Source organism: Panthera tigris, chromosome C2, assembly GCF_018350195.1.
Source record: "Panthera tigris isolate Pti1 chromosome C2, P.tigris_Pti1_mat1.1, whole genome shotgun sequence".
Classification (NCBI taxonomy): domain Eukaryota; kingdom Metazoa; phylum Chordata; class Mammalia; order Carnivora; family Felidae; genus Panthera; species Panthera tigris.
The window spans coordinates 27,212,038-27,238,424 of NC_056668.1; the positions used below are offsets into that span (position 1 = coordinate 27,212,038).

The 26,387-nt window shown below is 35.1% G+C and overlaps 1 long non-coding RNA gene across 3 annotated transcripts in view; it reads left to right on the forward strand.

Moving 5' to 3' along the window:
- The first annotated feature begins 290 nt into the window (after nucleotides 1–290).
- LOC122230471 overlaps nucleotides 291–26,387 on the forward strand; it is a 46,472-nt gene continuing 20,375 nt past the window's right edge. For all 3 annotated transcript variants that reach the window (XR_006207439.1, XR_006207440.1, XR_006207441.1), the window contains exon 1: nucleotides 291–458. This is a non-coding gene — a long non-coding RNA (uncharacterized LOC122230471). The remainder of the gene's footprint in view (nucleotides 459–26,387) is intronic.

A 26,387-nucleotide genomic window follows, 5' to 3' on the forward strand; every position in this document is an offset into this window, starting at 1 on the left:
CTCATTTACCAATAGTACAGATTGCTGAATCCAAATATCTGAAAGAATTCAGATAGACCCAAAGACCAAAAATATGAACATGTCACTGAAAATGCATGGCAGACTGTTGATAGGCTTGATATTTATTCCTTTTTTTTTTCTTCAGTAAGTACAGCATATTCCTTTTCTGCTCTGAAAATCTGTCACAAACTTGTGGCTTAAAACAACAAAGTTTGGGCAGGGCTGGTTCCTTTTGGAAGCTCCATGGGAGATTCCATGGCCTTCTAAGTTCTAGCATCTGAAGTCTACCTGCATTCTGTGGGTGTTCACCCCTTCCTCCATCTTCCGACACTTCCCTTATACCAGCCATCTCCTTTGAACTAGCATCACTCTTTATGAGGACCCTGTGATTATGCTGAGCCCACCTAGAATCTCCTCTGGAGATTCTTAATCACACCAGCAAAAATCTGTTCTGTCAGGTAAAGTAGCAAATTTGTGTTGCAGGATTTTTTACCTCAATACCCGGGTTTCGTTGTCTCACTGCTTCAAAGAATGAAGAGGTGGACACAAAATGAGCAGCAGGCAAAAGTTTCTTAGGGTATAAGATTAGAAAGTAAGAATAGTCAGATAAGCTCTCTTTACAGAGAGGGGACATTTGAAAGGAAATGCCCACGAACTATAGGCAAGGGTCCTTGTTTTATAAGTGTTTGGTTAGCACCCTCATCCCTTCCCTCTTGTTCCTTCTCACACTCTACCCTTACTGGCTGGATAACTCTAGGTGCTGCACTGTCCATTCCTGATTGGCTCGACTCCATTGTGTGAGGAGTCAGATTGGTCATACTGTCCCTCATATAACAAGTTTTATGGTTTCCTTTTTTAGCTATGCATTGTGATTGTCAAATTCCTGAAGGAAACCTGAGGGGGAGTAGCTGGTGTTTACTACATTCTTAAGAGGGACCTTATGCCCAAAGGGGTTTGCTGTAGTCAGATACTCCCAGCATTGTTCCACAATATGTGTTTTTCTCCACCCAGAGACCTCAGGTACTAACCTTTCCCTCTCTGCCTACTGAATCCTATCTTCTCCTATAATATTTGTAGGTTGAGAAAATTAAGACATGAATATCTTTGAGGTTAGGAGACATTACTCTATCTACCACAGTAAAAGAGTCTTGATTTTCAGCCTCATACATGTCTAGATGGGATAAAAATCACATATCACAGTCTCCTTTGTAATTAGGTGTCACCGTGACTAAACTAATGAGATAATAAGCTAAAGTGTTGTGTGAAATTTGCAGGAAGTGTGCATAACAGAAAGTGGTATGCTCTGTTGCCTCCTTCCACCCTGTTGGTTGGGATGCAAATATAATGGTTGAAACATCAGTAGCCATCTGGGATCAAAGAGTTATGCCTTGACAATGGAATATATATATATATATATATATATATATATATATATATATATATATATAAACAACATATATAGTGGAACAACAAGATGGAAGGAATTTGGGTCTCTTTTGGAATATCAAAACAAGCCTGAACTGGCTTCTTAAATGTGAGATATCTTGAATGTGAGAGAGAAATATATTTCTCTGATTATTTGGAGTTTTCTGTTATGTATAGCCATATTTAATGCTAAGTAATACAAATACATTTTTGCATTATACAGGTTAGTATTAAACTTTCATCTTTTAGAAAATTTATACACTGGCTCTATGTGTATAAAATATTTTTTGTAAGAGAGGGATTTTGTTATAATGACAGCTAATGTGTTTATATGCAAGGAACCAAAAGGAAGTCTGTAGATAAAATTGGATTTAGGAAGATTAAATATAAATTTATATCATTGGTTAATTTCCTTTTTACTACACTGAGTAAAGAAAAATCCTAACAAGTTTATAACTTCAAAGGATTGGTCTAAAGTCTAGCACCAACTATTGACCAAAACATAATGCCAATTTAGAAAGACACACTTATGGATCTTTGCATAGGTCATCTGTGTCCTTGATAAGGACTGGCCTAATTCATTTTTTAAATTTGTGGGCTTAAAAATGAACCTATGGCTTAAAAATTTGAAAAGAACAAGTATACCAGGAATGATATATTTTTATCTTCCCTTTACCTAGAAGGTTATTGAGTATATACTCTCTATAGCATTTTTCAGTCAATTTATGAGCTTAGAAAAAGAAAAATTCTACATTTGAACATGTCAACTTAGTAAACATGAATACCCAGATAGAATTTCTCAGACCAATTATTTCTGTATTTAGTTTACATACACACCAGTACACTGAAATGTGCATTGTCTCCAAATTAAATACAAGCACATAATGGAATCTTTTCTGCTACGTATTTATCCCATTTCTACTCATTCTAGTATTACTGAAGAGAGAACAGCTGGCTACCATCTTCTTAATGTTTGTTTTGTATAACTGCATGTAACAGACATATTTCATACATGTGAATACATGTATTTATAGTAATAGTATTTGTGAAAGACCTGCTTTTGCTTCTCTGTAAACAAATTCTTCAAATATTACATCTACATATGAATAAAATGTTAAAGGCAAATAGTACAGAATATAGTGTTTAGGAGAAAGTGTAATAAAATATCACAATTAACCAAGAGAAGCAAATTTAGAATCAAGATGACTAACAGCACAAGAAAAAAATCATTGCATGTCACAGATGGACTTGCCTCACTCCTAATACTTGACTTTTTTGCATCTACATAAATTATACCAGAGAAAGCAGAAATATAAAATGAATAATAATGGAGTATATACTAATAGCTTCCAACTTGGAAAGAAATGATCCTCTGGAAGCTTATCTAGAAGTGGATTGACTGCAATCAATTGATTGTTTTCCTTCCAACATTGTAGCATAAAAAATTTTAAGTTTTCAACAAAGTTGAAAGAATTTTACAATGCCTAAGCATATCGTCCCTCACCTAGATTATCTTCTTAATGTTTACTATATTCCCTACATCAGATAACTCAAAATAATTAAATAATTACATTTTCATTCTGATGGTAGGCTGCTGTTCTAGGTCACATAAATTGAATTAAGCTTACAGCGTGGCAGTAATTTACATTAAGCTGTTTAACCTTCTCCAAGAGAGAGTTCCAGTGGTGCCTGTGCATTTGTGTAATAGAAAACTGGGAAGTGTAAGAAAGTAAAAAAGATCGGGCGCCTGGGTGGCTCAGTTGGTTGAGCATCCAACTTAGGCTCAGGTCATGATCTCACAGTTGTGTGTTCAAGCCCCTCCTCGGGCTTCAGATTCTTTGTGTCTCTCTCTCCGCCCCTCCCCCACTCACACTCTGTCTCTGTCTCTCAAAAATGAGTAAATGTTAAAAAAAATCAAAAAAAAGAAAGCAAAAGAGATGGACTAGCCACAATCATATGACCAAACATAACCACTGTAAATACTTAAAATGACATTTTTATTTTGTTTTACATAAAACTCCTTTTTTTTATATAATAGTGATTATACTTGGTAATTTTCATAAGATTTACCTAACTTTCGCTGTCATATTTTCTTAAGAATTTTTTTATGTTTTATTTATCTTTGAGAGACAGAGCACAAGTGGGGGAGGGGCAGAGAGGGAGACACAGAATCGGAAACAGGCTCCAGGCTCTGAGCTGTCAGCACAGATCCCAACACGGGCTTGAACTCAAAGACCGCAAGATCTGAGCCAAAGTAGGATGCTTAACCAATTGAGCCACCCAGATGCCCCATGCTGTCATATTTTAAATGACAGCATATTGAAAGCATATTGAACACCAATAGCCTATTGAACGCTTGTCCCAAAATGTACTTAACCATTACTTAACCTTTCCCTTTTAATGTACCATTTGAGTGGTTCTCATTTTGTGCTATCATAAAAATGCCGAAGTGAATTATTTTGTGCTTCAGTTTTTCTCCTTCATCTGTTTTTCCTTTGATTCAGAAGTGAAATTACTGTTTTGGTAGGAGAAAATAATATTTTTATTTACCCAGTTCATATTATGCATTAATAAATACTCCACCTTTTACACCCAGTTTTGGTATCAAAGGATGAAAAAAACAATAACATGTTCCTTTCTGATATTTAAGATATGTCTCATTCCCATTTCTACAAAAATAATCTATTTCATACTTCTTTACAGGGGGAGGTCTAAAAATCCAAAAATACGTGTTTTGAGGTGTACAGTGAAAAAGAAAAGCTGGGGCGAGTATCTGTTGCTACAGATGGAGATTGAAAGACAGGAATATGACCACTCTCCACATTAGAGAGCCATCCATATATCACAAGAGATAAATTAAGCTAACCTGTACTCAACACTAATGCTGTACATCTCAATTTGACTTGGTGCTCATAAGCTATTAATATTCCATATTAAAATTATGGAAAATAAAAACAGAAAAATTGAAAGTAATTTATGGTAGCTTTTAAGTTGATGCTTCAGTGTGAGAGTTGTGTTAAGAGTAAAAAAGAGGAGTGAATAAAAGAGCATAGGAAATAAATCATTAGCTGAGAAATACAGTCGTCCTCCTTTATCTATGGGGGATATTTCCCATGATCCCCAGCAGATGATTGAAGCCATAGACGGTACTAAACCAGATATATACCTTTATATCTATGGTAAAGTTTAATTTGTAATGAGGTGCAGGATGAGATGAACAACAATGATAAAATAGAACAATTATGACAATATACTATAATGAACATTAGGTGAATTTGGTCTCTCAAAATATTATGTGATACTATATTCACCCTCTTGTAATGATACGTAATGATATAATACCTACATGATGGGATGGAGTGAGGTGAATGACGTAGATATGGTGACACAGTATACACTATTCTTGACCTTCTGATCATGCGTCAGAAGGAGGCTCATCTGCTTCTGGACTTACTTGATTGGGTTAACTGAACAGAAACCCAAGAAAACAAAAGCTCAGGGAAGGCAGACTAGCGTAAAAGTGACAGGAAGTATTTGGCAGATTCAACACCAGAAGAAGCAATATATTAACAACTGAAGGCACTGAAACATCAAAACCTGTCTGTTACACATTGAATATCATTACACCATATGATCTTTGCCCTGGAATCTACAATTTTATGCCAGTGATTAAAAATCCTATTGTTTTCACAGGAGTTTCTTCAAACTCTTATTAATAAAAAGCATTCTGGTTCCTAAACACATTGATCTAATTCTGAGGTTCTAAAGCAACTTTTGAAAATCCTTTCAGTGACAACCATCAGAGAAATGGAAAGCATATTTTATATCTGGCTCAAAGGAAAAGGTCTCCCATTCAGTGTCACAAATGCAAGCTCAGTATAGAATACTGCATCATGAAATGTTACATTAAGGCCTGCTTATGTCTATCCCCAGCCCCAAGACACATGATTAGAACTCAACCATCACTACATTAAAAAAAAAATTATATGAATATATCACATTGACGGCCTGTTCATTCCCTTCTCTGTGTGTGACATTTCCCCATTCTTAATGGAAATTCTCATTGATTAACTTAATCTTGTTACGCTTTTGGTAAGTAAATTAATATGCTTAGGATGTTAAATTGGAGAATCCCTGTTCATCTGCTTTAACTTCATATTTTCACCAGGTTGACAGATTAATTTCTAAGAAAAAACCATTAGCAATAGTCTCCTCCCTGCTATTAAACATGACATATAAAATGAAAATAATTTGAAACAGCTGGAGCAAGACTTTCCAGGATAATGCGTAAGGACTATGCCAAGTGAAACATGAATCCATATCATTATGTTGGGATAAGGTTTTCTATACAGTATGAAGTTCGACATAACTTTTAGAGAATTGTCACATATCACTAGAATGGAATGTACAACAATGGAAAGCAGTTGCAGGTCTCCACTGATCTTAGTCAACTGCAAAATAAAAAGAGAGAGAGAGAGACTAGAAACTTAGGAGAAGTGACTAAAAGGATAATAAAGAAATATTTGATACACTTTTAGTATAATTGCTTTTTGCTACAAATGGCTGCCATTTATCTAAAATCAATCAGATTTTAATTTTTATGTTTAGAAATCACTAAAAGCACACTACCTTAAGTTAAAGATTTATTAGAAATTCATTTCCTAATATATATTATTACCAACCAACTGGACTTTTTATTCTTTTTAATGTTTATTTATTTGTTTTGAGAGAGAGAGAGAGAGAGAGAGAGAGCGCACGCAAACCTGTGAGGGGCAGAGAGAGAGGGAGAGAGAGAATCCCCAGCAGGCTCCACATTCAGTGTGGAGCCCGATGTGGGGCTCCATCTCATGACTGTGAGAGCATGACCTGAGCTGAAATCAAGAGTTGGACACTTAACTGTCTAAGCCACCCAGGCATTGCCAACTGGACTTTAAGAGGAAATGCTGAACTCTTAAATCTTAGAGTTGCTGAAAATAATAGTAAAGTATTTACAGACAAATTGACATGCTACTTAGGATTTGCTTATTTTAAATAATCGATGAGAATTTCCATAAAGAATGGGGAAATATAGTACGCAGAGAAGGGGATGAACAGCCCGTCAATGTGATATATTCCTAAAGAGAGGATTGAGTAGAGAAGGTCCAACTAGCTATGTGTTGATAGTTGTGGAAGCTGGGGGATGAGTACGTGAGGGTTTTCAGATCCCTCAATCTTACATATTTGCCATCCACAAAATGAGTGTTCTTTTAAGGAAAGACCTCTATAGCATTTATTTAAACTACCTCTAGTGACAGCATATGTAAACATATGTTTGAGAGAGAAACAAAGAAAAGAATATTCAAAATGCTGAGATTACTTTGTTTCTCAATAAATGAGAAAGCACTTCTCAAGAAAATACTGAAGACAGGAAAGGAAAACTAAACAGATGTACGGGTCAACAAAAGGAACCTAGAGGTGAACAGCAAAACTTTACAAGTTGTGAGAGCTTCAGGAATTCTCATTCTGGTTCCTTCTGAGCAAACTGCAACTAAGAATGGAATTCCACATGGTTGGTGGTTAGTTTGTTGATTAACAAAAAGTTGTTGTGTACATATTATGTGCCAACCACGATACTAGGTGCTGAGAATACCAAGCACAAAAGCTTGCCCTTTCATGAGAGAGACAGATATTCAAAAAATGATGACAATATAGATAGTAACTTGTGTAGCAGGATTATGAATAATACTATGGGAGGAGAGAGAACAACCTAATTCTTCATAGGTAAGACTGTAGCAGATTTATGAAAGAGCTGATAGAACACATGATGTCTTATTTCTAAAGTTATCTGTGTCAGAAACCATTGATTTGGGAAAAAAAATCCCATTCAAATTAGATTTTCAAAAAGATACACCATAAAGATACAGAGATACTGTATCTTAACAGAGAACTGCAGAAAATGGGAATCATTGCAGAAACTTCAGGAACCCAATTGCAGAAAATATGAAATATATAGAAAAATAAACAATTATCAGACGGGAATGCTATGGCCACATAACTTCTCATCTCCACACCTTTTCTGTACTCACTTCCATTTCTTTCTACAAACCAGCTTCTCTCCTCACTCATATGCTTTCATATGAACCATATCATGGCTACCCCGAAGTGAAAGGAAACCTGCATAATTGCAGCCCAGTTTCCTACAATTAATGGACTTAGCCCCTAGGATCTCATTTCAAAATGTCTGGAGAGGGAATTTCATGAGTCATATTGGCATCAAGTTCTCTCCTTCAAATAATCTGCTGTGGAACAAGGAGGTGAGACTATTGGAGCTAAGCCCTTTTACACTGTGGCTCAGGTGTAGTCTCTCAGAAAGGAGCCTTGTACTGGTAACTACTTCCTGGTGAAGGGTTGTTTCCACTACTTGCTTGATATGTGTGTTATGGAAATTAATACGACCCTAACTTAAAGCTCTCTGAAACTGCTAAAAAAGCAAGCTCTCTGGTAATATTATACTACACTATGTTAACATAAGCTTGTGTTTTGAAAAAAAAAAATCAAACGATAAAAAACATAATTTAAGAAAGACAGAAAGTCCCTCATTTTGTTAAAAGGAAATTTGTTGATACTTTTTGATATATTACCAAAACAATACAGAGGTAACAAGAAAAACAGCATGAAGGTAGGAGTAAGGTTTAACTCATTTTAATGAAATTTCCCAACCTCAATTCCTTAGGGTTCATAAAGATTAGACAATAATTATATAAAGATACAAATGCCATGGTGCTATACTTCATCTTTCTTAAATCTAAAGATTATATGATATTGTATTCAGAAAGGACAATGTTTTTTAATACAGAAAAAGTCATTAGTTATGTTTATACCATATACAGATTTCAACAAAATAGATTTTGTAAGCAAGAAAGGATAAAAAAGTTAAAAATTATTCAGAGTCAAATGTGCTTCAATTTCTTTGCCAGGGACAGTTTGGTTAACATTTCTCTAATACTTCAGCATACAAAACATACATTCTTGAGTAGTTTGCGGCAATAATGTGACCATAAGAGGGGCTATGTGTGCAAGAAATAATGTCAGATCAACAGAGAAGGTATTAGGAAAAATCTTGTGATGGGGAAGAGATAACCCCAAAATGCCATCTTTCCCATAGAGTATGAGACTGAATTAAAGCAAAACAAAGTAAGTCAAAAGGGACACACACATACACACAAGTACCACCACCACCACCAATGAAATATTAGAGATAAACTATCATCTAGATGTATCAAATTACAGAGTTTTAGAAAGTTATCTAGGCCACTCATGAAAGGGAATTCTGATAAAAATAGAAATTTAAGAATTGGCTTACAAATAACCCTATACCAAAAATTAACTGAAAAGACCAAACAGAAGTTAGAGGAGAAAGAGAAATCTCTCCAGAAGTATTAAAATCACATGCCACAAACTTCAAGGGACTTTTTATCAGATATGCACAATTTGGATAATTATACTCCAAAGGACACAACAGATAGGGTGTTAGTCTGATCATGCTACTCTTAACTGGAAAGGAGAAACAGAAGTGGTGGGTGGTACACATGTTTTTGAACTCTGAGGTAGAATTAAGACAAATTAGCTACACTTTTGGTTACATGGCTGGTTGTAGTCTTTGTCAGCAGCTATAACAGAATAACACAGCCAGGTGGCTTATAAACAACAGAAATTTATTTCTCCCAGTTCTGGAGTCTGGGGAGTCCAAGATCAAGGTGTCAGTAGATTCAGCATCTGGTGAGGAGGACCTGCTTTCTAGTTGATTGATGACACTTTCTAGCTGTAACTTCATATGGCAGAAGGAGAAAGGATCTCTCTTGGGCCTCTTTTGCAGGGCACTAATCCCATCGATGATAGTTCTGCCCTGGTGACCCAATCACTCCCCAAAGACTTCACTTCTAAACACCATCACACTGGGGTCTTAGGTTCAACAAATGGATATGATGGAGAGGACACACACATTCAGTCCATAGCATGGTTATAGTGGGAGGCATACTGTTTACAGCTATAAAGATGAAGACCTTACATGCGAGATGTATCCCAAAATGGAAAGGAAATTTTACATAGTGCTTTGATATTTCAATACAGTTAAATATTTTAAGGGTCCTAAATACATAAGATGTGGGGGAAAAGGTCATAAAGTATCTGAGAAAAAGGGACAGCTAGGAAGAAGAATTTAATCGATAAAGAATCCATTCAAATCAATAAGAAAAAGACAAAACATCCCAATTAAAAGAGGGCAAAAGGCTTGAATGGGCACTGCACAAAAGAATATACTGAATATATTTCCTATATTGAAATATGCATTGGGGAAAAAATAAAACTGTAACAAGCCATTCTAAACACCAAAAGAATGGCTGTTTTGAAAGAGATCATTAGTGAGAATGTAGAGCAAGTGGAACTCTTATTAACTGTTGATGCTGTTATAAAGTGGCACAAACACTTTGGAAAGCTGTTTGACATTACCTGTCAAAGCTATATGTTCATACAACCATGACCCAGTGATTTTAGCTCTAGAAAAGTACTCATATGTGAAACAAGACATCTCAAACGTGTGCATAGCTTTATTCTTACTGGTGTCAAACTTGAAACAACCCAAATGTCCATCAACAACAGAATGGATAAATAAATTCATACAAAAATACTAGATATCATTGGAAATAAACACACTCTTGCTGCATTCAAAAATCCCACAAATAAAATATTAAGCAAAAGTAGCTGGACACAGAAGAAGACATATTATGTGATGCCTTTCCATGAAGTTCAAAACAGACAAAACTAACCTATGGTGATAGAGATTAAGTGGGAGTCACTGGGTGGTGGTTCTACAGTTTTATATATTTACAAAAATTCATCTAGCTTACATACAACATGTGCAATCTATTATAATTATACTAAATTAGAATATTAAGAAAATGATTTAAGGAATTAAAACACTGGATGTGAACTAAAAATGACGATAGAAGTAGAAAAGTGCAGAATCAATATTACAGAAAATCAAATCCATTGACTCAAACCCTCCGCAATACAAGTGGAAACAAAAATGAAGAAAAACAAATACAGTCTATGAGAAAATAAGTATATGGAAGGCATATAAACATGATGCAATCTACAACTGTTAATTTTTTAATAACAGAGGAACTGAAAAAATAGTCAAATACATAATAGATAAAACCCTGACTAAGGTAAAAATGTGAATCTTCAGATGAAGAGAATTCACTGGATGATAGGCAAAAATGACAAAATACAAAGGACCTAGAGAGTCTTTAAAGTCTTAAGTTATAAGGATAAGTGAAAGATTCTTCAAACTTCTGTTCATTAGCATGACTCATCAGAAGTCTACCTTCACCCGTACACTTTTCTGGAAAATTGGCAGAAAAAAAAGAAACACTAAGGACAAAAGTCAAACAAGTGCCAGACTTCCTCATGTACACTATTAGATGCTAAGATGTAGCTAAGACAGAAGAATGGCTGGAGATAATTGACAGAGCAAGTGGATTTGAGAACTCTATTGTCATTCCAGTTGACATTTGTTTAGCAAAGCAACAAAAAGATTGAAAATGCAGGAAATTAGAAACTATATATTAGAAACTTCATCGTTTCCTTTCCATGAGAAAAAAACAACTAGCTGAGGAAATCTAAAAATAAATCCCAATATAGAACAATTTTAGAAGTTGACAGAAAAACTACCTATACTAATTTGCTATATAGAATTGTTACTTTGAATTTTAAGACCAGAGTGTAGGTGAATTAAAGCAGATCTTTAGTTTAAATTGTACATGGTCACCAACTTAGAACAGTTTGACTTATGATTTCTCAACTTTACAATGGTGTGAAAGCTATACACATTCAGGAGAAACCAGACCTCAGATTTTGATTTTGGATCTTTTCCTGGACTAGCAATATGTGTTATGTTAGCATGATGCTGGGCGATGGCAATGAGCCACAGCTTCTAGGCAGCCGCGTGATCACAAGGGTAAACAACCGATCCACTTACAACCATTCTGTACTCATACAAACATTCTGGTTTTCACTTACAGTCCAGTATTCAACAACTCACATGAGGTATTCAACATTTTGTTATAAAATAAGCTTTGTGTTAGATGATTTTACCCAACTATAGGCTAATGTAAGTGTTCTGAGCACGTTTAAGGTAGGCTAAGCTAAGATATGATTGGCAGGTTAGGTGTATTAAATGCATTTTTGACCTAACAGTATTTTCAACTTATGATGGGTTTATTGGGATATACATCCATTGTAAGTCAAGGAAGTTCTATATGTTATCTGATATGTAATTTGAGAAAAACTTAACACTTCAGTAGTATCAAATGGTAGAGGTAAGGTCGGGTGGGGGGGGCGGTGAGAGAAAACATAAGCTTGTTGTAATTGTATTTACAGGGTGCAGCTTCAGCTTATCAATTCCAGGGAATTTGATCTTCAAAATCTAAAGACACTGATGGTCGTCCTACAGATGCTTTGCAGCAGGAGATATAGTTTCCTGGGATGTCTATAGGATTTTGATTTGAGGATAACCTCTTTTTAATGGATTCTCCAGGCTCAGAGGATTTTTGAGATGACCTGGTCATAGAACTCTATGATTTATAGGAGAGTGGAAGTGATCATTTCCCCGTGGCCCTGTGCCTGCCCCATAGCCTCACTCCTTTTATCATCTACTCATGAAATATACTTCACAAAAGATATGGCTTATATCCTCTATCATATGTCTTACTTCTACCTCACTGTATGATGCTTAAAATAAATATTTATAGGGGCAACCAAGCATTAAATTAATTTTTAAAGTAATAAACATGTAAAGCTGGTTATACAGTAAATGGCAACATTAAGGTGATATACAATGTACTATAACATTCAATGTTCAATAACATTAAATGTGAAAATGACAATAAACACATGGGAGCCCAAATCTCAGAGCATATCAAAGTTTGAGATGTTGAGGGTAGGGGGAGCAGATAAGAGGAAACTCAAGTGTGTTAGCTATCTAAAGTTCCACAGAGGAAATTAACACTATTGGTTCTGAGAAGAACAGCAATCAAAAGGCTGTGTACTTTCCATTAATAAATGACACGGATAAACACAGATCTGCCACAAAAGTTTGTGTTCCAGTTGTGGCTGGGCTACCTAGAAGACTAGCAGATTATTTCAATCTTCCCAATCCCATCTTGTGGGGAAACACCTATAAGACACTGAGGGAGCAATATTGAAGTCTCATAAATATTCACGAATCTGACATCGTTGGTGAGAAAATAGAGTCACTTTAACCAAAGTAAGAACTATTATTGCTCACAAGTCAATAGATCTATATAAACAGACTGGAAAATACTTGCTTGTGTCAACAACCCAGGTCAGGGAATGACAGGAACTATTTTCTGTCTCCTTTCCCCCACCAAACATAAATATACAACTTATAAGCAGAAACAAACCAACAAATTACAACAACAAAACACTGAAGTCCAGGGGCACCTGGGTGCCTCAGTCGGTTAAGCGGCTTACTTCGGCTCAGGTCATGATCTCCCAGTTTGTGAGTTCGAATCCCACATCGGGATCACTGCTGTCGGACTGTCAGTGGAGCCCACTTGGGATCCTCTGCCTCCCTCTCTATTCCCTTCCCCCCCCCCTCCTTGCACTCTCCCCCAAATAAATAAATATTAGAAAACACAAACACTGAAGTCCAGGCCAATTAATTTCAAAGAAAGTTTTCCCTAAGCTCTGCTGAAGTGCACATCAACTTTCAAAAATGTTCTTTTTTGAAATTTTCACAGTAAGCTAAAAAAGAACAAAGCACCAGGAGAATAAAATAATGGAGTTCTTGAGTCAAATGACCATTAGAGGATTCTCCTGTCTCCCAGAAAGTAGACTCAGTATTCCCGTTCTTCTACTCAGTCACTGGTTGGGAGCAGCTCTAGCAAACATACAATGGATTTTGCAAGACTAGGGCCCTTAGTCAATTACATTTCCCATCATTAAAAACCTGTGAATCCATGAATACCAAGCACTTAAGGCTTTTGCAAATAAACAAGTTGCATTAATAAAACTTTAGGATGGTATTTGCAAAAGCTTTTTCCATTAGGAAATTATTTTAAAATAAAAGTCTCTCTCTCTCTCTCTCTCTCCCTCACACACACACACACACACACACACTCACACTCACGCTGACTCATGTATATTGTTCTGACACTTTATTGACCACTGAAAAATTAGTCCAGCCCCTGAGGACAAATTGAAAGAAGGTGGATTTCTCTCTATAACTTTACCATCCCTAAAAGGATTATACCAATAAAAATAGGTAGATTGCTTACCTTGCCCCAAAGTTATTTAAATCTGAAGGGAAAAAGGAACCTAATATTTTTTCTATATGTATTACATATGTTATCTCAGACCTCCTCATAACACTATTCTGATATATGTATAATTACCTCTGTTTTCAGAAATGAGGAATTGGAACTTCAAAGATTTTTAAATTGGCTTAGCACAATCATTAGGTTTTGGAGTTAGGTCTGACAGCCTTTAAATTTATTCCACTGTACTCCCTTGCAATCTTCCAAACACTTTTAGACATAGAAGAAATAGACTTCAAATTAACAGGGAAGTGAAATTTTATTATGCAATATAGCTTATTTTTCTAAAAGACACACAAGAAGAAAAATTCAGATAAGCATTTTGCTGCAAACATCCTTAGAGACTATGAAAAGGAATTCATTGCATAAACTATGAAAAGGAGAAAAGATGGAATATGATATTTGACAACCATCAACATGTTATTTACCCCAGAATCCTTATTAACCTATGTAAGAAGAGAATGATAAAATCTTTACACTGTGCAAACATAAAGCTATTGAATATACCTCATTTGTTTATCCATTCATCTATGAATGTTTATTTGAGTTAAGTTTTTAGCTACTATGAATACATTTATTATTAACAGAACATACAAGTCTTTATTGGACATATGTTTTATTTCTCTTTAATATCTACAAATGGAACTTATAAACTCTAACATACATATATACTTTTTAAATATTAGTTATTCTAATGGTTGTATAGTGCTATGTCATTGAGATTTTAATTTGCAATTCAATAATGATTAACAATATGGAACATATTTTTATGTATTTACTTGATGTTTATATATCTTCTGTTCAAATGTTTTTGGTTGAGTAGTCTATCTTATTATCTGTTTATAAGTTATAAAGTTTTTTTCAGTTTATTATATATTTTATTACGATGACACATACATACACAAAGAGATTGAACAAATGTATGTACAATGACTTGATGATAACTACCTAGAGTTAGGCCAACTTCACAAGTCAAGGACACAATCTTCCACATGACCGCTCTCACTTCATACACCAAGTGTAAGCTTGAGGGTTCCCAGGCCACTAGCACTTCTGACCAACAGGCTAAACACTGAGGGTTTTGGATAGCACTATGCTTATTTTTATAGTTTTACTATAGCAAAAGGCATCCAAACAAGGACCAGCAAAAAGAAGAGACACATAGGGGAAGCCTGGAAATATTCTACCTGCACACACAAAAACTGAAGTTTTCTTCCCCATGGAATCAGGATGCATCTCTCCCCATGGAATCAGGATGCATCACCCTCCCTACACATTGATGAGTGACAATATGCATAGAATATCATTAACCGGAGATGCTCATATGAGCTTCAGTGCCCAGTTTTTACTGGGGTTACATTATATAGGCATGGTGATTGATAGTTTGCTATGTAATTAAACTCAATCTCCAGCTCTCCCTCCCCTCCGTAGAGGTCAGGCTGGTATGATGTGGGCAAAGCCCCAACACTCTAATCACATGGTTCATTTTTCTGGAGTGTCTACCACTGTCTTGAGGCATTTTTTGAGCACAAACTACCTAGGGGCTCTCCACAAGTCATCTCATTAGCCTAAACTATTAGAACCCACCATGAATAACACAGAAACTCCTGTCACTCAGGAAATTCCATGGCTTTAGAGGCTACCTCTCAGGAACTGAGGACAAAAGCTAGTCAAATTCTTTATTATACAATGATGTGTAAAGCCCTTTACTTGGTACCCAGCAAATATTATTTTTGTTATTGTTGTTAACATTCATAAAATACTAATTTGACAGAGTTGAGAACAGGTCTATGATTTATCTTCTAGTCTCAGGCACAGCTAAGGATTTAACCTTTCTTAAAATTCTCCTTACACATTAACTCAAGGAATCATAGGAGCATACTGGACCCAAGATTAATCAGAACACCTCTAAGGTTACTATTTTCCAGACCATACACTTGCACTTCATTGTTGAGTTTGTTTATTGAGTAACAACTAACATTATTGAGATTCTGCTACACTGGGAAAATGGGAGCCAACCATATACCTCTTCAAGATATAAAAGCTGAAAGGATCCACAGAGTTTACGGCTTCTCTGAATTGAAGTGTTTTAAACTTGACTTATCTTTTCTCTTGGGACCACATTCATCTAATTAATAAAGTAAGCATATCAGAAGACATACTTAGGAAATTCAAGACCTCTGATTTGTTGTTGCATTCATGCAGCATGGACCTGCGACATACCCCATCTTGAAGCTAAGTAAACTTAGCCTTGGTTGAAACATATTTTGACTTGTGAATTTGAGAATCAATCAGAACTCGAGAGCAAAGCTTCTGTTCAAGGGGAGTGCACATTACATTAATTTTCTGTGAATCACGGAGAGCCCACATTGTCATAAATGTGAAAATTTTACAGAAATCCTAGAAAAGCAAATTCAACTGTGTGATAATACTTTTAATGACGAGAAACCATCATAAAGGGGCTTAAACATGAAAAGAAATTTATTAGCCCACATAAATAAAAAGTCTGGAAGTATTATAAACTTCAGGTGGAAAACCATCTGGGAATTCCATCTGGTTCTCCATTCTCTAATCTTAATTCCTCCTTCATGTGCTTTCTGGCTTTGTCATGGGTATGAAATAGGTGTCATTGTTCCCAATGCTGAGGGGAGACCCTAGGTTCCTAGACCTGTTTTGAAAGTATAAGCAGAACTATAGTTGTATTAGTTGCATTATTAAATCAGCTTCACGTGCTGCTTTGTTCCCTACTTACTTATGTTTCATGCACCTTTTAACCTCATGCACAATCGATCATTAACTTTGTTTTTTTACTCCTACTCCCTGTTTACCCACTGACAGTAGAAACTTAATAAGGACAGGAAAGGAACATTTGTCTTGATGTATCTGATTGTACCAGGTCCCAAATAGTGCCTCATTGTCTGGAAGAATGTTTACTTCCATATTTTTCAAGCACCCCCCAACCCTTAAAGATTTCAAGAAACCTCTTACCCTCTTCTCATGTATATAAGCTTACCCTAGGCTCAACAGAGCCAATGAAGCTTTGGGAATGATCCCCCGCCTTCTTGTTGGGCTGCCCTTCTAATAAGGCAGCTTTCTTTGCTTCAAAACTGGTGTCTCAGACATTGGCTTACTGTGCATTAGGTGCACAGACAAGTTTGAGTAATGGTAACAGTATGGCACCTTCTTATGAAACCAACCAGAAAGAGTCAACATCTCAACTAAAAATATCAAGTGAAATTCATAGCTTCATTCTATAGACGCTTATGTGCTGCCCAACCCTTAACCATCACCATAGTTAAAGGAGTGCTGTGTACTAATGGCTTAGGTTCACACCCCATGTTCACTGCTAAAGCAAACAATGCAGGATGGGAAATAAGGTTACACTGGTTGGGTTTAGTTTTATTTGTTTGTTTGTCTCAAGGGTGGGGAGAATAGATATATACAGCAGCTCTTTCTTTCCTTCTCAAGTTCAGAAACAGAAAATAAACCATAAGGATAGACACATGGAGACCAACATTTCAGCCCTTTTTCTTATAGACTGAATAGAAAATATGGCTTAGATGAGGGCCCAATTGGTTTGCTCACATTTCATAGGTCTCTGGCAATGTTTATATAGGCAAATCCTATACTACTAAGCTTATCCATGCTGCCTTGCTGAGGAGGAGAAAATCTAACAAGAGAGAAAAGAGTTGAGTTGAGAACATGAGATTTCTTCCTTCTATCCATAATCAGCTATCAATCTTTGTCCATAGGAAAGTTGAGTGAGGAATACGGAGTGTTAGTCCATCCAAAATCTCTCCAAATAGAAAAATGAAGCCAAAAACCAGAAGATTCTTCACCCCCCACCCCATCAATGATGATGAGTAGCTTGAGTCATTAAGAATCTACTCTTTCAAAACCACACAGATGGTAAATCTGAAGTCTTGTTAACGATGGGTAAAGTCCCTGATGGCAGGGAGTTAATTGGCTCTGTCTACTACAGACAGTATATACACGTATCATGACAGAGACTTCCTGAAAAACATGGCAGACACATTTCTCTCTGTTCTCTCCCCAAACCTAACTAAAATGGAACTTACATAGTTAAAAAAAAATAAAGGCATTAACACACAAGACCAAGAAAATTGTCAAGGAAATAAAAGCACTCTAGTGAAGTCAATAAAAAAGTGGGAGGCATACGGATGGAGTAATAGTAACAGAAAGCTAAGTAACTTCTTGGAGAGATGCCAGGAGAAATAAGCCAAATCACATCCTAAAATTCTAGAAAGTCTCAGGAATGAAGACACCCATTATCTCCAGAGAAAGGGGACTAGGGAGGTGGGGATAACCCATAAAACAGGAAGATAGGTAGAGAGCCTGAAACAAAAGTATTAGAACCAGAGATGCCCCTTTTGAGTCTGGGCAATGACATGATCTCTCACCATCACTGATGTGCTGATTTCTAGAGAAGCTGCCCCATAGAGAAAAGAAACAGCTGATAACAAGGACAAGATGTTATACTGTCAAAGGTGGGATGAGTGAAAGTCTGCATCCTGAATTACGAGAATACCCCTCCAAACCCTATCGATACCCTGACAACTACCTCAAACAGAAGACTGCTAGGAAAACTGACCAGTCCATAGGGACTGTTGGGCATCCCTTTCTAATCACCCTGCAGTAGATACAAGAGGTCTGTAAGCCTTGCCAGAGGAGACTGAGCTTCCCATAAGCATTTTGGTAAACTCTTAGATATAACTAGATTGCCTAAGCCATAAATATTTGAGTAAAGACTCTATTATTGAAGCTATTTTTCCTTCAGCTTCTTTTCAGATTTAAAAACAAACCGGCATGAGATTTAGTAGAATGGTAGAATAATTTATCAAGTTCTACAAAATTTAGCTCAGAATGTCCATAATTTTTCAGTAGAAGGATATCACAATCACAATTTAAGAAATATGTGCAAAAATATAATAATTTCCATGAATGCCCTTAAGAATACATTGCTCAAGTTCAACATTTATTTACAAATAAAAACCAGTGAAAATGGAAATAAAATTCTGGTTACTTGTCATGATAAAGAATGTCTGTACTAAAGCAACTACCACTATAGACTGAAAGGAAATGTACATACCTATGAGAAAGGAAGAGACATATCATTATCAAGAAATTAAACTATAACATGTAGTCAAATATAAGAATGAGACAGGATAGTACTCAACAGCATTCCTAAATAACCAAGTAGGATAGTAAAAAAAATAAAAATGTATCTCATCACAATATTAACTAAAATTATAATTGTAATTTAAAATTCTAAAGGAGAAATACACATGACATACTGCAAACACTAAAAAGTTTCTATTGGAACAAAATTATACTTGACTAAATGCAAAGATATAACATGTTTCTGGATGGAAAGAGACAGTTATATATAATATTGGTCATTTTTTATTGTTTTAATTTGTAATGTTTATTTATTTTTGAGAGACAGAGCATGAACAGGGGAGGAGAAGAGAGAGAGGGAGACGTAGAATCCAAAGCAGGCTCTAGGCTCCAGGCTCTGAGCTGTCACACAGAGCCTGATATGGGGCTTGAACCCATCAATGGCAAGATCATGACCTGAGGCAAAGTCGGACACTTAACTGACTGAGCCACCCAGGCGTCCTTAATATTGGTCATTTCTAAAATAACATAAATGTTTAAAAATAAATAAAATAAATGTTTAATAAAAACTTAATCAAAATCATAAACTCCTTCTTGGACATGGCATTCCAATGACAAATTTTACTTTGAAGATTAATTAGTAAAGAATATTTCAGAATAGCCTCAAAAGAAAAATGATGGGAGACTAGATTTACAATATTAAAATATATGCTAAATAATCAATAACTGAAATAGTCTGGTATAAAAATCAACACTTTATATAGAAAGGTTGGGAAAACTAAATACTAATCCATATATCAAAACAGAAGAAAGTGTTTTTAATTAAAATATGCTTAGATAATTTTGCAAGTTTGAGAAAAAGTTCTATTCAGAAAAATAATAACCCATTACAAAAATAATAATCCTTCCCTAAATACACTCTAAAACACTATATACCATTATACAAAACATTAAGAATATCCAGGATGCCCCAAATAGACTAAAACTGGCCACTTAGCCTATGGTGGAACAATGTGAAGGGTGGTCAATAACTTTTGGACTATTTAAGATAAAAGGTAGTTCTTCCCAAAAGAAATAAAACTAAATAAAAATTTGAAATTTCTGAATTATAGCCCTTAAATAAAAATCCAGAAAGGCTAAAATGAAAGTCTAGAGCAAATGTAATAGGAAAAAATTAAAATTAGGTATAATTATTGTTTTAAAATTAAACTGAGCAAGGGGCTCCTGAGTGGCTCAGTAGGTTAAGTTTCTGACTTTCGCTCAAGTCATGATCTCACAGCTCGCCCATGAGTTCAAGCTCCACATCGGGCTCTGGGCTGACAGCTCAGAGCCTGGAGCCTGCTTCAGATTCTGTCTCTGTCTCTCTCTGCCCCTTGCCTGCTCACGCACTCCCTCCCTCTCTCTATCGTATATAAATAGACATTTAAAAAAAGATGAAAAATAAAATATAAACTGAGCATGCAAAGGGCAAAGTCATGAACAAACAATTTACAAAATAAATACAATTTTAGTAAATAAGCATCAAAATGTTTAACTTTGATTGCATCTCAAATGCAAACTATAGATTCAGTGATATAATTGTGTACTATATTAGTAAAATTAAATTAAATGATGCATATTTTGACAGAAAATATCTTAAAATTATCCCAACCTGGAAAAGGTAAACATGTCCCCTTGCAAGGATGATACAGAAACCCACGAAGCATTTCATTTTTAAAATAGACACTAAGAATAGAGAACACAAGTCTCAGTTCATTCAAAAAAATGCTAAAATCACAATGAAATAATTCACCAAAACACAAAGTAATTTGATATTTACTGTAACTATGAAAAAAAATCCATTAATTCAGATCAATGCAGCAAATATTTACCATTAATTTGGTACATGTTAGGCATTTTTCTAGAAAATTAGAAGTTGAGAAGTAAATACACAGCCCCAATTTTTTTCCAGAAGCTTATGATCTGCTGAGTCTGAAAGGGGTACAGTAAAAAAGAAATAAATAAGCTTTAATGTAATACATTTTGTTGGAGAACAACAATACTAATATATAATGTATTGTGAGATACGAACTGTTTAAAACATTTTTTTGAAAAATGTTTGGCATTTCATATAATGAACCATAAACAGAACCTTTTATTTAGTAATTCTGTGTCTGGAAATTGTATCTAGGGAAATACATTCAAAAGGAGGAAAAATCATAATAAATTAATATCTTTATTGCAAGGTCATTTAGATGGTAAGAAACTAGAGAGGGTTCCTTAGAAAACTAGTTACATTTAATAATAATTATGAAGATTACAGCAACCAAGAGGAAATTTTAAGACCTATGTAGGGAATACTTGAGATACATAATTTTAGTATCTGTTAAATACATTTTAAGAGTAAATTTGGGAAAAATCTAGAAGGAAATAACATAGTAGAACCGTATGTGCTCAGAAAAGAAGTGATTTTCATTTATACTCAACATTTTTTAGCTTGCCATAAATATACACTTCCCCTGGACAAACATTCTCTAGAGCTATTTCATATGTTGGATTCTTTAATAATTAAAGAATTAATTTGTTAATACAAATTTTAGGATCCTAGAGTCCCACTTTTCTATTCCCGGGGGAAATTATGTCTTAACTTGCTACCCAGTGAACTGCTGGAGAACTGAGTGGCCGAGAAGATGGTTAATAGAAGGGAAGCCTCCAAGGATTTGGCCAACCCCTCCACCTCCAACTTAGTCCCTTGAAACTTGCCTCTCAATGCCTTCACAACTGGACTTGGATTGGAAGGCTGAACTTCATCCAAGATTTAAAAAAATCAAAGGCAACATAGTCTTGCCCAACAGTGTGGAAAAAGAGGGAGTGGAAAACCATGTTCAATGTTGTGTATACAGAAGGAGGAAAAGCATAAAAATTCTACATATATTTACAATGTGTTCCTTCAAAAATTTACTGTGAAAAACCTGAGTACCAAACCATAGCATTGACTGCCCTATGCCCAGAAACAGTCTCCCAACCTTCTGACTAGTTAATTCCAAGAGTGGATACAGTCCTTTTTCTTGACATCTAGCCCTCACCTCCATAGCACAGCCAAATGAAACCCAAAGACACTTCAATAGTTCATAGTATACTCACAAAGTCCTAGGTGTTTGTCCTTTAGTAACCTGCATTAGGCACATTTAGTACAATCTCAATTTCTCTCTCAGGATAACCATTTTTTTCTACTTTCTCAAAGAAATGACTGATATTAAAATTTAACTCAATTTACATTACTTAAACAAGCATTTCATACCCTGCTTGCAGATTTAAATGATCTTCCATTTCTCTAAGGGCAAGAAGTAAGAGATTACTTAACTTTGTGTAATTAAAAGTCCATCTTTTTGTCATTTTAAGTCACATAGTCTTAGAACACAAAGAGAATCAACTTCATGACAAGAGATGGCATTTGGGTTTTGATGGGTTGGAAATAGAAAACATGACTCCAGAATGCGTTGACTGGAGGAAAAGGACTTAGAGGCTTTATTCTGTTTTGTTGGATTCAAGGAACTATACTTGGTTTAGAGTGATTTGGGGTTTCATGTGCATGAAGTAATAAAGCAGAGAGTCAGGTTGGTAGCTGGCCACAGAAAAGTAAAGGCACTACATAGGAACCTACATCACTTGCATTGTGTGACAGGTGGCCACTCCCAACTCCCTCTTCATTTGTACACCCAGAGTGCAGGGCCGGGCCTGGTAGGTCTGGAGGCATAACAGCAACTGAGCCAGAATGGATCAGGAAGTCAGCCTGTGCCAGTCAGTATATGACATTCCCTGAACCACAGAGACCAGGTTTAGAATATGCATATGACTCAGTCTGGATCAAGATGCCAGCTATGAGGGTTTCCTAAAGAGGGAATGAAGTTTTCTCACTCTCAAAAGAAAAGTACTGGAAGATACTCTCTCTTGCTGTCAGGTCCTGAGGATGTCCAAACAGGATCGCTTCAACCAGTTTGCCACCAGTTGGGAACACTATTGCCAAAGGACAGAATCCATATAGAGAAGAGCAAAACCAAAAGGGTTAGAGAGAAATAGGTGGAGACACTGGCTGAAAGTTGCCCCAAATCTCTTCCTGTTTCTGGGCTTCCATGTACAGGAGCCAATGAGCACAGTTGTACTTAAAATACAAAACAACTTGTGTGTTGTGATATATATGTACATATAAGCCAACATAAAATAAATTATTTACATATATGTACTTATATATATTGAAGCTGCTGATTAAGTGAAATATGTTATAAATATAACTCACAATATCATTCTAATAACTCATAAAATCGTTCTAATAACTTCCAAATTGCTTGATTTTTAGAAATTGGATCCCTAATATGGCTGCCTTTAGCTAAATGATGGCTCTATTTGAGTCATAATTTGACTTAAGAAACTTTATCAGACTTCCCCATAAATTTTTCATTACTATGTGACATAGTCCAAATAGAGAAATGTTATTCATTATATTGAATCCTCTCTGTCTCTGCTAAAGTAACAAAAGTTATATGCAAAATATTTCTAGCTTATAATACTTTGTGATTTTTATATATTAACTTTGTCTATTACTAATTCATGAAAATTATTTAAATATAACATTTACTGAATCTAATGTTACTGATGTTTATTAATCATTAATCCATAAACAAACTTAGTATTATTTGAAAAAGAGCTAAGACTCAATAAATTGAAAGTACTCAGAAGTGTATGTAATATTTTTTTTAAATTTTTTTAATGTTTATTTATTTTTGAGAGAGAGACAGACAGAGAGACAGAGTGTGATGGGGGAGGGGCAGAGAGAGAGGAAGACACAGAATCTGAAGCAGGCTCCAGGCTCCAAACTGTCAATACAGAGCCCAATGCAGGGCCCAAAATCATGAACCATGAGATCATGACCTGAACCAAAGTCAGACCCTCAACTGACTGAGCCACACAGTGCCCCAAGAAGTGTGTTTAATATTTTGCATGTGATATCAATTTTATATGATTTATCAGTGAATATAATAGCTTTTTCATTGGAATTACTTTGCTTCAAATGCTATAATATGTGCCTTTATCTCTATATCTTGTTCTTTTTCCCAATTTTATTTAGTTTTATAGATTTAATAATTTTTAAAAATTATTTTAGAGATAGAACGCACAAGTGGGGAGAGGGGAAGAGGGAGAGAAAGAATCTCAGTGCAGAGCCCAATGTGGGGCTCTATCCCACCACCTTGGGATTATGACCTGGGCAGAAATCAAGAGTTTGAGGTTCAACCGACTGAGCCACCCAGGTGCCCTGATAGACTTAATCATTTTTATCATGCATTCAATTACTCTGCCAGCTTTAATAAACCAAATTTTAATATAAAGCTAAACAAAATAGTGAAAGCTATAAGACTATTGTAATTCAAACCTGAATCTCTAAAAAATTAAGTCCATTTTCCAAGTTTTTAATTATTCCTATTTCAAGTTTTTCTGGTAGTGAATAAACAACACTTAAATTTTCCAAGCCACATTTGTTCTAGTGATACCAGCTGCCCATAGAAATGCAAATACTTTCAATTTTCATTATGTGAATTCCTAGTAAGTCACTCAATTCTAATGTTCATCTAACATATGATAAGTATAAACCTCAGCAAGAAAGAAATTTAATGATTTGTGTTATTTACATCTTCTAGCGCCTTATCCAGAAATAATTAAATGTGATAATGTAGTGCCAAGTTGAAACATCCAGAAACTTTTATCAAAATCTGTCTTAAATTCCACACTCTCTCTTTCGTATTATATTATACAACTATGGAAAAATGTATCATAAGATTTTCATGCAGATATTCCTCATTTAATTTTTTTGATGACCAACAAAAAAGCTGATGGATTATTTTAGAGAATATTCCTTCTAGTTTCATGATTAATGAAAATTAAAAAATTGTCCTCAGCCTTGAATTTTATGTTTAAGTTAATTATCAATCCCTTTTTTGTAAAACAATTGAAAAATTATCCAGGAAAATCAAAATTCTACTACCTTATGTAGATTTTTCCAAAAAAGTGACAAAGTTCCAAAAATGTTTCCAGAAATGATTATATCTTTCCCTAAATGCAGAGCCATAAATCTAGGTTATGAGAATATATATAATATATATGTATATATATATTATATATATTAGTATTATTTTATGAAATAATGCTAATTAGTATTTTATATCTAGAAATGCTTGAATATTTCTAATATAAATTAAAGTTCTGATGATTGTTTCTAAATTTTTTTTGCTTCATTGATATTCTTTCAAAAAATATTTTTGGAAGTTCATATTAGTTCAAATCACTTATTATATAATAGTGATGATGTGATATTATGTAAACTGTACTGATGACTGATTGATCATTTTCCCTCGATGATGCTTGCAAATTTTCTTTATTTGAACCATGAGCTTTAATGGAACGTGATTAACATTCTGATGAAATACATGCGCTTAGCCCTTTCAACTTTATTGACAGAAAATTTAGCATTTTTTCAATACTAAAGCAATGAAAAGCTACTTATAAATTTTGTTAATATAATCAAGTTGTTTTTCATTCAAGAAATACAAATGATTTATTTTGTATTAATTCTTGCATGCTATCAAAATGCGTTCCAGACATTTCCGATTTTTGTCCAGCATCAGAAGATAGTCCGGGAAGCAGTTTATTATTTTATTTCATAAAATCTTTGTGCTCCCACAGATTCTAAAGATTCATATTTGTAACACAGGCCTCTGCTGCTATACAAACTCTCATTATCCCAATAGATTCCTATAGTAAGAGATACATGTATTTCACTGCAATAATACTTAATTAAAGAGCAATGACAAAATGCTGATTCTTCTAAAACGCAGAACACATTTTAGATAATGCATATACTATGACACAGATACCCACAGTAGGTACAACTGGAAATGTTTTGGAGAGGACTAGTTTATCAATAGATACTGTGACATCAATAGATACTATGACATATCCTATAGCAACTAAGTTAATGAATTTATTATAGTTTGATTTTATCAATGGACTCACTAATTTACCACTTTCTGTATCTGTGTATTTTTTTCCATGTAACTTTGTAATGCCACCCTACCCTGCCTCTGGGCTCCAAGTGATTTGCTTGGGCCAATGTGGTATTAGTAAGTGTGATGCAAATAGAGACTTGAAAGCATGTGTGTGGCTATCTTGCTCCTCTGTCTTTACCATGAGAACATACCTGAGCTGACCTTCTGGAAGATGACACCTGTGTGGAACAGAGCTGAGTCACTCTATCCAGGCAAGGGCCATCATGAGAGATAGGAGGAAGGCCAGGCAAGATCAGAAAGACTCCTAGCTGACATGGAGCTGACAGCAGCTATCTGAACAAATCCAGCAGAGATCATCTGAGCTCAGATGAAATCATCTGAATCCTGCAAAAATCATAAGTTAAAATTT